This window comes from Ambystoma mexicanum, chromosome 6p (assembly GCF_040938575.1).
Source record: "Ambystoma mexicanum isolate Mex_15411 chromosome 6p, UKY_AmexF1_1, whole genome shotgun sequence".
NCBI lineage: Eukaryota > Metazoa > Chordata > Amphibia > Caudata > Ambystomatidae > Ambystoma > Ambystoma mexicanum.
In genome coordinates, this window is record NC_090935.1 from 1,363,870,296 (window position 1) to 1,363,885,784 (window position 15,489).

Below are 15,489 nucleotides of genomic sequence, written 5' to 3' on the forward strand. Positions count from 1 at the left end.
ACATGCCATGGGGGCGGTGTACCCCAATCGCAAGCAACACCACTCCATCAATGTGCAAATGGAATGTGACCCAACCAAGATCATCACCAAGTTCTCCAAGAAAATCAAGAACCTAGGATGTATCTGGTAGGATAACATGGGAAGTGAAGCTCAGGTTAGCGCGAAGGTACAGGCAGCTTTCTACTCACTTCGACTGCTGAAACATATTCTACCCTTCATTGCAATAGAGGATAGAGCAGTTGTTATTGGGTCTGTGGTCAATTCTACACTGGATTACGTAAATGCATTATTATCAGGTATACCAGTCTAGCAGCTACACAGGCTACAGGTCGCTCAAAATGCAGCAGTAAGGCTAGTATATAGGGTTAAAAAATCAGCTCCAATCTCTGATCTAAGGAGAGCCCTACACAGGCTGCCGATAAAGCAAAGAATTGAATTTAAGGTTCTTTGCCTTATTTTCAAACGTGTAAACAACATTGGCCCAGGATATCTATCGGACAAAATTAGAAAGTATGTCCATACCCGACAACTAAGCTCAGCAGATAATAATCTGCTTCAGATTCCACGCACTAGGTATGTGAGTAAAGGGGACCGTAGATTTGGAGTCTACGGTCCAAGAGCATGGACCAAATTACCCAGAGAAATCTGAGAAATTACAAATCTCGCAGCATTTCGCAGGGCGGTAAATACCTATCTGTTTTGCTAGACACTAGAACTAAACTTGATCTGAACCTGTCACCAACCATAAAGACTACATCTGCACCCATATGCGATTGAATTTGTCAAGTGCGCGTTTACAAATGCCAAAAAATCAAAATCAAAAATCAAATCACACATTGTTCTACCTGACATCCCAGATAAACCCATGATTCACTGGTCCTGCGGAACTCAACGATACCACGCTAAATGGACCGACATGCTGGACGACGTGCCTGGCTGCTTGGTGAGTTGCATGGCAAGCACATGGCAGTGTAATGGGGGTAGAGATGCATACTCCACCTGGATGACATTGGGTGTGCAACTGGACAATGCCCATACTGCAATACACTGTGCCCCAAAGCATCCCAGACTGAACTTGACACCTGAAATCAATATGAAAGACGTCAGCTGCACAACAATGACAGCATGCCTGTACTGCAACCATGCCATATCCATCAACACGTACACTGCACATCATCAGACTGTATCCTCTGCAACACAATGCAGCAACATGCTGTGAGTATGCCCAATGCAAATGACCGCTGAACAGGACTACACCGGACATGCGTCCATGAGTGCGCACAAATGAATCACACAAAGCCAATACCCAGATAGTCACTGGCACACTACCACAGAAGCGCAGCATGCCAGCATAAGATCATCAAGCGTGGAATGGCAGATTATGATGAGACTGGTGGCAACGGTGCCAGGATTAATGCATACGATTAACTACACATCAGATAGATCATAGCAACTACTGACGTAGGCAACCACAGTGCATGAACACTGGCAAGGAAGTGGACACCCTGCATCAACTTGATGATGCAACCCACACCTGTGGACCATGCGACTTCACACATTGTGGATAGTTGGAATGTCTCTATTCATGCAGGGATATGTGGAACAACAAATAACTGCAGGCATGTGAGTGATAAGTACAGGTGTCATTTCATGAAATCACTTACACATACCCAATGTTGCGCCCATGCAGGTGATACTGGCTATCCCTTGAAGAGGTGGCTCTTCACCCCTGTCTGGAACCCGCAGAACAGGCACGAAGAGGACTACAATCGTGCCCATACACGTACCCGTGTGGTGATTGAGCAGACCTTTGGCCAGTTGAAGGCACAGTTTCGCTGCCTAAGCAGGTCTGGTTGCACACTCCTGTACGGGCCTGAGAAGGTGGGAAAGATCACCATGGTCTGTGCCATGCTGCCCAACATGTGCATCCAAAGAAACGTACCACTGCCACCTATTGACCAGCATGCCCTGGGTGAGAATGAGGAAGAAGATGGGGTTGCACGTCAGGCAGGCGGCGATGCACAGTAGGGACGTGCTGTACGCCAGAATGTGATAGACCAATATTACTAAGACACATGGATGCGGAGGATGCCATGGAGGTGGGACTCAGGGCACTGGGTGTGGGGGGGGGCATGGACACTGTGCACTGTTAACCAATAAAGCACACATACACAATAACCAATGTCCAGTCATGTGATTTCTCTTGACACAACAGGTGTATTAAACATGAAATATATACAAAGTGCCCTAACCCTCCACCCCACACACCCTCTCCCCCTCCACCTCCCCCCAGAACTACCCAACACACCCTCTCCCCCTCCCCCTCAACTACCCAACACACCCTCTTCCCCCTCCCCCCAGAACTACCCCAAACATGGTGTGCATTTCAATGCAGCATAATTCTGCAAAGGTTGCCATTGCCAGGCTGCCCCTACTTTCCATGTCCTCTACCAGCCTCGGGTGGCGGATGTCTGACCGGCGCAAGGTCCGCGCAGACCTGCGCGGGGGTCTGGTCTGCGTGGAGCTGGCAGAGGAGCACGTGCTCGCTTGCTCCTGTCCCTGTGCGGGACGCTGGGCCTCCATGGTATCTGCAATGCAGCTGAGGACCTGCCTCACAGCAGCCAACTCATCACAGATGCAAGTCGTACTCACCTCTATCGCAACCTCAAGGGCCGCAGTGTGTTGGCGGCACTCCTGCCTTGCCAAGGCACCTTCGGTCATGTGCTGTTCGACCAGCGCTGTTAGCTCCTCCTGGCGCTGTTCAATGAATGCCATTCTGAGCTCTCCATCCCTGACACCAGTAGAGGTTGATGCAGCATGCGGCAAGGCTCCCACATCATGTGTGCTCCCTGTGGGGCTCAAGTTCCCTGGCCATGACTCCCCTCCAGACTGCTCATGGCTGCTGGCGTTGGGTGTGCTGTGTGGGGTGAGGTGGGGAGACAGCTGCGGCCTGGGTGTGCCATGTGGTTCGGATGTTTGGCTGTGTACCTCATCGTCTGTCAGGGGTGCTGTGGCAGCTGCTTCACCAACCGAACTGTTGGCAGCAGACAATGACCCATCTGCCACTGGCTCCTGTGCGGTGGTAGCAGCTGGCGTGGGCACTTTCACAGTGTCAGTGGCCCTTTGCCACCCCGATGCCGGTGCATCCTGTGATGCTCTGACCTTCTGTGGCAGTCCAGGTTTGGCTGTGCCTCTTAATGTAGAAGGCCTGTTGCCTCCTACCGTGCCCCTGGCTTTCTTACTGGGTGTCATGGCCTGCGCTGCGGAGTCCTGGCCCTTGCTGTCAGATTGTGAGCCTGTGGGGGACAGGGAGAAGGACAACATCAGTGATGGTTCTAAATGCATCATGCATATATTGGTATTGATGCAGTTCTACACATTTGAGGGGATTTGGTTTTGGAGTTGTGACATACAGGTTGCTTGCCATATGGGTAGGTCATGCAGGCATACGTATGGGTCACACATGTATGAGGTGGTGTATGCTGTGTGACATGCCTTCCAGTTGTGCAATGCGTGCAGTGTGACACATGACGTTTACATGCTTGTGGGGTGTGTGTCAGGTATGGCTTTGAGGTGCTGGATGCATGTGGATGTGATGGTGCTGGGGACAGCCTATAGGCAGGGTTGTGTACATGTGTGTGTGATGGCCCATGCATTGGCCCATTTCACTGTCACATTTGTGGGACATCATCATGCTTTGCATTACAGTGGTTTGTGTGGACACTCACCTACATCTGCCGATGAAGGCGCTCACCGCTCCTTTTCTCCCACTCCCTCAATTGACTCATCCCAATTGTCCTGGCACATGTTTCCTCCCAGCGTGTCGTCTTGATTGGTGAGCTTGCTCCGCCACCTGTTTCCATGCCCTGGCTCCTGTTAGCTGCCAGAATGTTCCTGACGCATAGGCGCAGGTCATCCCAGCGCTTATGCACATCTTTCACAGTGCAGGGGGTGGTACCGACTGCACTGACTTTACTTGCCACCTCCTCCCAGATCTCCTTCTTCCTCATAATGGCAGGTCGACTCATATCTGCCGCAAACACGACATCCCCATTTTCTGCAAGGGTGTCCGCGAGCATATTTAGCTCATCCTCTGAAAAACACACCTTGCGCAGGTGAGCAGCACCTTTCTTCAGGGCCTTTCCCATGGTGATGTGGTGGTATGTGAAGTTGGGGCTGCTGTCGTGATGATGCAGGTCCTGTGTATGGAGGATTGCAATGGATTGTGTTTTTCAAGATGGCCACCGTGTTCTTTCCCGTTCCTGTACGATGACGCTACTTCCGGTTCCGCTTATTTACAGGCACCGCTAATAGCGGTCACCACTATTAGCAGAAACCGCTAATAGCGGTTCCCACTAATGCCATATCCATGGATGCCGGTAGTGCTGTCAGCGCTTTTCCATGATGCCGCTAAGGACCATTTTCTGGACTTCAGCTGCATGCCGGTAATGTTGTTACCAGCATGGCACAAACCTCGTGCCCGCGAACTCATAATAGCCCTCTATTACCGGGCTCTTTACTACACGGACACAGTATTTGCTCCATGTCGGTAAGGACTGTTACTTACCTCCAAACTCGTAATGAGGCCCTACTCAGAGGCCTTCATATTGTAAAGTGCTTGAGCTCTGCAACCTGTTTAATTTCTAGCCGTTAACCAAATCCCCCATATAGTTTGAAGGGCATTGCTTGTGACACCTCATACATAAAAGGGCTCTAATTCTGATAATCACTCACTCTGAGGGGCTTTGATTTTATTTTTGATTGGGCCAATCCTTGCCTGAAAGTTTCTAACACCTAGATCATTCTAGGACAAGGGACTCTAACTCAAGAGACCCTTGCTCCCTCTTGGCCCAAGAGACTTTGACTCTGAGAACATCAGTGTATGGGAAGGGTTATGACTCAAAGAAATCACCTTTATCAGAGAGGTCAGACATTGAGAGCTTTGTGTCCTTGGCGCTCTGGCACTCTCTGATATGAGGGCATCTGAATCTAAGTCCCTCTAAATGGCCTTCCTTTTCTATGTAATGCTGACAAAAATACTCTGGTGGCCTCAGACTATCCAACCCTTCTGAGGGTACTGATAGTCGTATAAGAACAACATGATACAAACTACTTTCCTGTGTGTGGTGGCAGGCGTGATGGTGATTGGAAATTAGGTAGGGTTGCTGGTAAATTTAGTGTGGGGAGGGGGAGATATAATTTACAGCGCTGACGGATAAAGGCACAGATTTCTGGGGGAATGGTTCTGAACCTTTGTTGTAGTGTAAATAGGGGAACTAATAGCAATTCTGTGAAGACACGGAATGGTTTGTCAAAATTGCATATGCATTGTGTTTCGATGTGGGTTTGTATGTATTGTCTGTCTTGTATTGTGATTACAATACACAAAGTGAGGATGTATATTTCATGTCAAAGGTCGATAGGTCTGTTATACCAGCTGATTTGACTAAATTGCTGAGTCAAAACATTTCAAGTCCTTAATCATAATTTCACTCTATTAATGTCAATTATAATAACTTGAAGATGCCAATTTAACGCAAGGTTGGCAAGTAATGAAGCATGTTGAGAAACAGGTTGTACATAATTGTTGTTAATATTAATAATGGGAGAAAAATTGGCTTACACATTGGATGACATTTATGGATGGATGAGGGAGTTGTCAATTTGTACATGGAATGTTAAGGGTTTGAATGAACCCTGGAAAAGTAGGAATGTGATCATGCGATTGTGGAGAGGGAAAGCACATGTGGTTCTTTTGCAAGAAACTCATTTATTAGAAGAGACTAGTTGCAGGTATAATAAGATAATGTTGAATTGTTAAGTTTCAAAGTCTAGAGGTGTGGGGATATTGTTTAGCAGGGGGTTGGGTATGAGGGTGGAGAAAGTGGCAATGGATGATGAGGGGTGAGTGGTTTTGGTAGATGTATACTATGAGGGGGATATAATCACAATAGGATCTATATATTGTCCTTGCACCGCAGGGAGCACCTTCTTTGCACAACTAACTTCCATGTTACACAACATGCGGGGTGAGCTTATTATATTAGTAGAGGATTTTAATTGTGTCCTTGACCATGAATTGGACCACTCAGCACAGTGCAGATAGACAGCAGTATGGGTGAGTAGAGGATTCACAACATTTGTATGTAGCTTTGACTTGGCGGATAGTTGGAGGGCCCTTCACTCGGGAGAGAGGGACTATTCTTTCTTTTCACTTGTACATGAGTCATACTCTAGAAGTGATCTTTTTTTAGTTTCGGATAGGCTTATCGAGATAATCACTAGTGTTCAAATGATGGAGCGAGTGTTGTCAGAGCACTCTATGATTAGGAAGAGACTACATTTGGAGAACTCAAGGCCAGCCATCTCAAGATCATGTTTTGAAAACGTTCATATTGAAGGAAAAAGATGCATTGGAAACTTTGGCTTCGTTCATAAAAGTCTATTTTGAGATAAATGAGGGTACAGCGGATGCATGATTGGTGTGGAATAGTTTTAAGGCAGCAGTCATAGGAGAGTTAATGAATTTGACATATCTAGCAAGGAAAGTTGGGAAGGGGAATTAGATCATTTGGAGCAGGATCTTAGTAGATTGCAGAAGAAATACCAGTTGTAAGGGAATAGTAAGCATAAGGTAAGGATGGATAGAGCGTGTGAATCCTGGAGATGTGAATTGTATTTACAGGGTGAAAAAGGCCTGTTTTATATGAAACAAAGATACTGGGAGGAAGGGGATAAGACGGGTAAGTTACTGGCAAGTAAGTTAAAGGGTATGGTGGATAGGTCATATATTCAGAGAATAGTGGATGAACAGGGGATGTCTGTGACAAAAAGGGAAGAAATATGTGAATGCTTTAGGAGCTTTTATGAACTTTTTTATGTGGAAACGCAATTCCCGACTTTGGCAAATCTAGGGACATCCTTTTGGAAAATTGAATTGCCAGGACTGTCTGAGGAATAAAAAACTGTCATTGATCAACCTTTAAGGAAGGAGGAAATATTGAGCGCAATAAACTAACTTAAAATAGGCAAAGTGTCAGGATTAGATGGTTTGCCAGTTGAATTTTATAGAGCTTTTGGGACTGAACTTGCTCTATTTCTATGTGGTTTATATAACGATTTCTTGACAGAGGGAGTCCTGTGCCCAACAATGCAAGAGGCTTGCATCACAGTAATCCCTAAGCCTGGAAAGGACCAAACTAATTGTGGCAATTATAGGCCCATCTCAGTATTAAATGTGGATGTTAAAATATTCACTAGGATACTCACTAATCGATTAGACAAATATATTGGTGACCTGATTGACTGCTCCCAGTTGGGATTTATGCGGGGGAGGCACGGTTATGATCACATCAGAGCCATTATGGATATCGTAGGACTTTCCAGGAGCAAAGTAGGGCAAATCCTGTTGATCTTTATGGATGCAAAGAAAGCATTTGATGGTGTCAATTGGAGTTTTTTAGGGTTTACCCTGATTAATATGGGGTTTGGGAACACTTTTTTAAAGGCTATAAAGGCTTTACATACGTTGATTAGTACAAGACAAGGGTGCCCGTAATCCCCCTTCCTCTTTAATTTGACAATTTAACCCCTCATAGTAGACAAGAACAGAGTTTAAAGGGCCTTAGAGTGGGGGACAGGGAAATTAAGGTCTTCTGTTATGCTGATGATATGATGATAATATTATCTAACTCAAATGAGAGTGGGGGGAACTTAAGAGGATGTTTAAGGAAGTGGGTCTCTGGTCAGGACACAAAATTAATTGGCAAAAGTCAGTAGTGTTTCTACTGGATCCTGCACACCCATGGGACGAGTTGAGAGTTTGGAACGGTCAATGGGCAACCCCAAGTGTAAAATATTTAGGAATATATCTTATCAGAGATTTAAAGAGGTTAATTGATCTTAATGCAGACAAGTTAATAGAGGTAGTTAAAAGAGATGTGCAGAAATTGACTTGTTTGACTCTTAATATTTGTGCGAAGGTGAACGCAATAAAGATGGTATTTTTGCCTAGAGTCCTTTATATAATTCAATCACTCCCACTTAGATTTGCCAACAAGGCTCTTAAGCATATTGACAGAATCGTTCAAGATGTTTTATGGGGCAAGGGGAAGAGACCTGGGATTCCATGATATGTCTTAAGATGTGCGAGAGGGGGGTTTTGGGTACCCCAATCTGGATCATTTTTACAGCGGATTTTAGTTTAAAAAGTGGCACCTTACTTTAAGGAAGGAGATAATTGTGTGCCACTATGGATGGTTTTAGAAAAGAATACATTCTCACCATATTTGTTACGCGACATTTACTCTATGGGGAGAACACCCAGTTTACCAGTAAAGCTACCTACTGTTGAGGCAACTAGGGAATCATTAGTGTCATGGATGAGTGATGGTGGCGAAAACGTGTGGTTCCATTATAGGGATTCTTTGTGGTATAATCCGGGATTGCAAATTGAGAACAAAACTCTATGCTGGCGGAGTTGGATTAAGAAAGGGATTCTGAGGGTGTGTGATGTGTGGAATGATGAACAAATGATCGCTTTTAATAACCTTGATGAGGAACTTTGGCTTAGGGAAAAGAGAACAAAGGTGTCATACAGAGCTTGAAGGCCTGCTCATGCAGAGGCAGCGGATGCTACATAGTCCAGTGAGAGATAGGCCAATGATTTGCAGTATCTTTGAATCCCCACCATGTATGGTTTCAACTTTTCTCAGACTAATGTGGATGGAGGACTTGTGTATTGCTTCATGGGAGAAATTACGGCAAGCATGGTAAAGGTACTAGGTACGGATATTGCTATAAAAGAGTGGGATCGTTTGACAAGAGTGGATACAAAATCAAGGATGGATTTGAGCTTGCGGCTTATTTGTCAGAAGATTTTGTGCTGGTTATATTGGACCCACGTATGGATGGTTGATCTGGGTATGGCAACTGAGGATTCTTGTTGGGGCTGTGGCCGGAGGGGGGGTACCTTATTGCATATGCTGTGAGATTGTCCAAGGATGCTGAATTTTTTGGGGGGAAGTCCTATATAGATTGGTCATCATTTTGGGTATAGTGTTTCCAAGAACTCCTTTCTCTGTAATTCTACTCTCGAAAATGGGGACATGTCAGATATCATGTGATCATGGCAATTGGATAAATAGTATTGGTAGTGGCTGCCAAGCACATTTTGAGGGTCTGGAAGACAAGGAAAAAGCCTAATGTGGAGGGTTGGTTGTCTGATCTACAGACTTTATCCAAATATGAGAAGTTAATGCTACGAAAGCAAAATACAGAGAGTGAATATTTGGAAATATGGGGACCCTTTGATGAAATGTATGATTGAGGTTAAGATAATAATATTAATAATATTTCAGCTGGTTGATGTGGGTGAAAGCATGATTAGTAGAACGTAAATCGGCAGGAAGATAAATATGAATACATTCTGTTGCATTGTCTATTTATGTGGTGTGTGTGTGTTGTCTGGTTTGTTATTGTTCTTTATGCGTAGGTAGTAATTCTGATATGGGTTATTCATAGCTGATAATTTGGTAATACACTTAAAATGTTTGTAAAATATCTGGTCCTGTTTTTTTCTCAAATGGATTATATTCCTGTTGATTAGAAAATGTAACTGATTAATTGTACTTTAACCCATATTTGTATCTCTGTTATTAATCTAAGTTTGTTAACTTGAAAAAACAAATAAAGAGTTAAAAAAAAATTCTAATCTAATGGTCTGAGCCTTTCACACCTTCTCTCTTTTATATTAAAGATGCATGAATTTCCTGACGCGGATCATGGTGTGCTGTGGTGCTCTGCAGCAACAAGGAAAGTGGAACAATCTGATATACCTTGGGTCGGGTAAGATTTAAAAAAAAAAGAAATTTGAAGCAGGACCCAGACTGACCCAGGTAGGTATGAAAATATAAATGCTTCTTTATTCTTGGATACAGTTACAGGTATGGAACAGGAGCACGTGGCACAAGCATCCTCTCTGGTTTCTTCTCCAGCTCCCACCCACAACCGACACTCCTGGAACCCAGAGAACAGCCTGGGTTCCACACATATCATTCCATTCCTTTCCATCAGGCCTCTCCGCTCATGCATACAGCCAACAGCGATACATGGCTCCAACACATATCCTTCCTTAAAAATAAACAACCAAATGTCTGACCAATACTCCAAACCTGAACATGCCAGGATACAACACTGCAAAATAAACAGTAAAATAAAATACTTTTAACCTGGACCCCCACTCCAGGGTCTCAGGACTGCCACTCCTGAGCCAGAGCATGCTCAAAATGTGAGCAATAGAACAAATCTACCCTTGCAACCACCACAGGAACGAATACATCTTCTGCTAGAGACTGCCACTCCCTAGCCTCAGGTCTGCCACACATGAGACTTTCTCACTCCACAATTAGAACATTCTCACTGGCCAAAACAAGATCCTATGGGACTCCTCACAACCACTACAAAGCAACAACCTAAGACCTTAAATCCATTTCGTCAAACAACAACCATTGCTTCCCCTGAAAGAAAACACATAAAAGGAATGAACAAAAACAGAAAAGATACTCATAAAACAAAGAGAACACCAAACAAAACCACATCTACAAAGAAGTAGCGCATAGACCACCAAACAAACACGTAGCAAACCACATGTTTGTAGGCAAACCTTTACCAGTATCAACATACACCTATGAGTACCTCCAATATCAACCATACAATCAATCATTCCTGTGTGTCTACCACATGTACACCTCACTAAAGGTACATCATGACCTTATAACCACCACTTTTGTCACCATTAACACTAACATCACACAACACTTGCATGTTATCCTTGTGCGCCAAAACCTGACATCACACTTATTATCCTCTAGCGTCTCAATAACTAACATCATGGTTCTCATTCTCTAGTCAGTACTCACTGTCACTTGAATGTCAACAATTCTCCATTTTCCTTCACCACACCTTCCTCTTATTGTTACTCCCTAGTGGACACTTTACACCACCATGCCTACATTTCCAGTATCGTCAGGGACATTCAACACAATGGGCCTCATTACGACCCTGGCGGAAAGGGGAAAACGATGGCGGAAATGCAATACCGCCATCGAAAAGCGCTCGGTGCGACTATGACCCGTCACCGCAAAGTACGAAGCCATTAGCGACACCGTAGTGAACGCCAACGCTAACTGCACTAAGCACGCGCGCGCGCACCATGCCAAACCGCAAACACCACCATGGTGCAACGGTACGCCAATTCCGACCCTAGCGGACATGTACCTAACGCCATCAGGCATGGCGGAATGGACCATTCCGCCATGGCGAGAAATACGGCATCGTGAACCAACCGTAAATGGCCCACTGAGTGCCTGTACTCCACTCCCTGGCCACATTGCACAACTCCTGGCAGGCGCAATGTACTCACACCATGCAACCAGTGAAATCTACAATTCACCCATGCATGCCAACGTAGAAATGCATGCAGGTGTTCGAAGCGCCCCGTGAGTGGGCATCCATGTACGGCATTTCACCATAGCCGTACTGATGCAGCACAGGCATGTGAAGGTACAAGACATCAAAATGGAAATCAAGAACACATGACACAAAACAACAGTAGTCCCCCATCGCTTGCCACCAGCGCAAGGCAACATCCAAAACAGCATCCTGAGGGGGATTGCACCAGACCTGTACTCTTGCCAGTAAACAAACCAACCATCAGCAGAAGCATGTACCACACAAGTTGGCAGAGTGACTGAGCAGCCAGGCACATCCCAAGAGGGGCCGATGGGAGCTGCAGGGCACAGATGGCATGAATACAGAAGCTATTCCAATGGACATGACCCCAGTCCCCCTCCAACAAACGCACGCAAACACAGGCACCTGTGACCAGCCACATTCTGAACATCCCATCATACCATCAATCGACCTGGCTGACAGGCACCAGTCGGCCAAAAGCCAATCCCCCGCCCCTGAACAGCACATCATGTAAACAGTCACAATGGCAGCCCCTATCCGTGACCACACTGTGCTACGTAGGCAAAAGCGGCCAGTACTGTACCACACAACTCAACTCAGAAGGCGGAACACAATGCAGATCATCTCGCAATACATACCGCCACAAATCGAAAATCGCCACATCACCTGCAAAGAATAACGCAACACGCCAAATATCGGAATACAATTTAAATGCACATCCAAATGACAAAGGCCTCACAGCAATTTGTAAAATAACACCAAAACATCCATCATCACCGAGGGCTGCATCTGCAATAATTGACCAGCTTCCACTTGTGTGACGCCCTGTACCATCATGGCACACAGGGCCAACATCAACGTTCCAAAAGGCAACATGGAAGCGGCAAGAACCGCAGGTCCGTCCCATGAGGCAGGCACTAGTCCAGCTGAAAGGCCGAAATGTTGCACCTAGCCACCAGAACAGCGTAAGGGCATGTGGCCCATTGGCGATCGTCCCATAAGATCGTAATGCTGCTCCACTGATTCACCCGAAGCTGCAGGTGTCGAGAGTAAAAACCATCTGGAGGAGTGGCGTACAGATGGCATCTGCAATAGGGCAGGAGATACCTGTCACCAAAATGAAACACAAATTAACCGATTGCACTACATGACACATGATGCATCACTATCTTCATTCAACACACCAAATCCACACCCATATGCATGCTAGCCCACTCCAAAGGAATATACACACCCCTAAATCAGTATCGATACATAACGAAACCAATCGAGGTCAATACACCATTGGCAACGTCGGTTACTGTGCATGCGTCCGTCAAGATAGAACCCATGACATGGGATTAGTAACGTGCCTAGACACAAGTGTATGAAGGCGCGTCGAGACAGGGAGGATCCGACAAGGGCAGATAGACGTAAGTCCCACTATGGCAGCCTTGCATCACATAGCGCAGGGGAAGGGGATTGAATCAAAAAACACATGTACATGGCAGACCCTAAATGGAATCATCTGTCCATGCATCCATTCATCATTCCCTCATCCCGCAATGAAAACGCATGAACATTCACTCACATAATATGTGAAACTTCCATCGCGTCTGTGCGTAATGCAGTCTGCAAAAACCACTGTGCTCCTGGCCGGATCTGTAGTGTCGTGAAGCTAGATGGACTTGGGAACGTCCTGCCTTATCGTCCACTACGCTATTGCGCATCCCATTCAATTCATGTCATTCATTGCTTGCTCGTTATGGGCCCTGTCCCAAGGACATTCAACAATAGAACGTTACATTTCCAGGCAGACCTGTGGGCGTCTCCTCACCGCTACTTCGCAACCAAAAATCCTGGCCTTCGAATTCCTCACTTGCAACATTACGTCGAAAAGGCTTCTGTGAACGCTTGCATTCACAATTACATCAATGTAGTGCGGCTGTGTGTCATAATGCTAACTGGCTGCAATCACAAATGGGACGCCACGCCCGTCGGTGAAGTACGATACTGTGCTGCATGAGGGTCGGCCATCGATCGAGCCCTACATACCACTGACTCTTCACAGGTATGTAAGCGGCTGCAATCATAGCATGTGTAACAATGGGAGCATAGCATGAAAATCAGTCAAAGTACATCACACTGCCATCGGGATTTGATGCATGATTCCAATCCCAAGATGCCATGCGGCCAAATGCAGCCTTACGTGCGGGACGTGCTCGGCCAGAAGGGATTGCATCTGCCACAGATTCATTCAATCAGCACAGGTGGAGGCCATACAGGCCGACAGCACATATATAGCAGACCCAAACCCCTCCCACAACCACTCCCACTCCAAAATGCTACCGGCAGGACTAGCGATGTTGGGCCTGGGGCACCAGATAGCACTGCAAGTGCTACAACTACAAGAAGACGACGAACAACAACAGGTACAACAACCGGGCGCACAGGGGAGACGGAGGAGAAGGAGGAGGAGGAGGGCAAGGCAGGGTCAGCAAGGCCCACAAGCACTGCCACTACCACCACGCAGGCGGCCCGCAATCCCACGCCTCCGAGCTGATCCGTTCAACCTCACTGCTGAGCAGATCCACACCCTCTACCGTTTGGACCGGGACACCATAATCGCCATTGTGGACATGACACATGCTGACCTCGTGAGCATGATAGATAGCCCAACCGCCATCCCACCCCTACTGAAGGTGGTGTCTGTACTCCACTTCCTGGCCACAGGCACCTACCAGCACACAGTGGGACAGTTGCATGGCATTTCACAGCCACTGTTCTCACGGACACTCTCCCAAGTGCACGATGCCCTCCTGAAGCACGCCGACGACCACATCACACTACCACGCACGTACCAGGAGATTACCAACGCAAAGGTGGGATTCCATGCACTTGGCGGCATCCCGGGTTGCATTGGTGCCATCGACTGCACCCATGTTGAATTGGTTGTCCCACATGCCATGGAGGTCCAGTACCGCAACCGGAAACAATTTCATTCAATCAATGTGCAAATGGTGTGTGACTCCAACAAGATCTTTACGCATTGTTGTGCCAGATTTCCAGGATCTACCCATGATTCTATGGTCCTGAGGAACACAAGAATACCACGCTACATGGAGCGACACGCAGGGCACAGATCCTGGCTACTCGGTGAGTCTCATTCCATGCATGACATCGTGGCCCATTTGATGCGTCAATGACCTTGCAGGAGGGGGGGGGGGCTACTTAGCACTATCATTCCACTGACACCCTTTATTCGTCCCATACAGGTGATGCCGGGTATCCACTGAAGAGATGGCTCCTTACACCAATCCGGAACCCACAGAACCAGCATGAGGAGGACTACAACCATGCCCACTCACGTAGCCGTGTGGTCATTGAACAGGCATTCGGCCTACTGAAGGCTCGTTTCCGCAGCCTCAGCAGGTCTGGCGGGGCACTCATGTACAGCCATGAGAGGGTTTCTAAGATGGTCATGGCATGTGTCATGCTGCACAACATGTGCATACGTAGGAATGTGCCCATGCCCCCTGACGCTGTACTGCATGCACCTGAAGATGATGATGATGAGGGTGGGGATGTGGAGGCACCCCAGGGAGTCCATGAGGCACAGGATGCACGTGCAATCCGACAGAGCATCATAGATGCATGCTTCTAGCAACCACGCATGGTGCCTATTACACGGAAAGGGGACCTGTGGCACTGTGTGTGTGTAGTACAGGCACATAGTGGACTGTACGCCTATGAAGGCCTCGTACGCAAATATCAATGTCCACACATGTCATTGGATGATAATGAAGTGCTGTATTGTTAATGTGATTTGATTCATACACCCTATGGACCCGCCACCCAGTGAAGCCCAACACACCCCCTCCACCCTACTTCCTCCCCCCCCAACACCAGTGTCCAGATATGCATGCTGCCCGTGGGTAGACGCTATTGCAAGCCCCCTCTACGGGTATCAGGGGCACCCCTGCCCGTGGAGCGCAGGTTCCTGCCAGATCTGCGTTGGGGGCTAACCTGGACGGAACT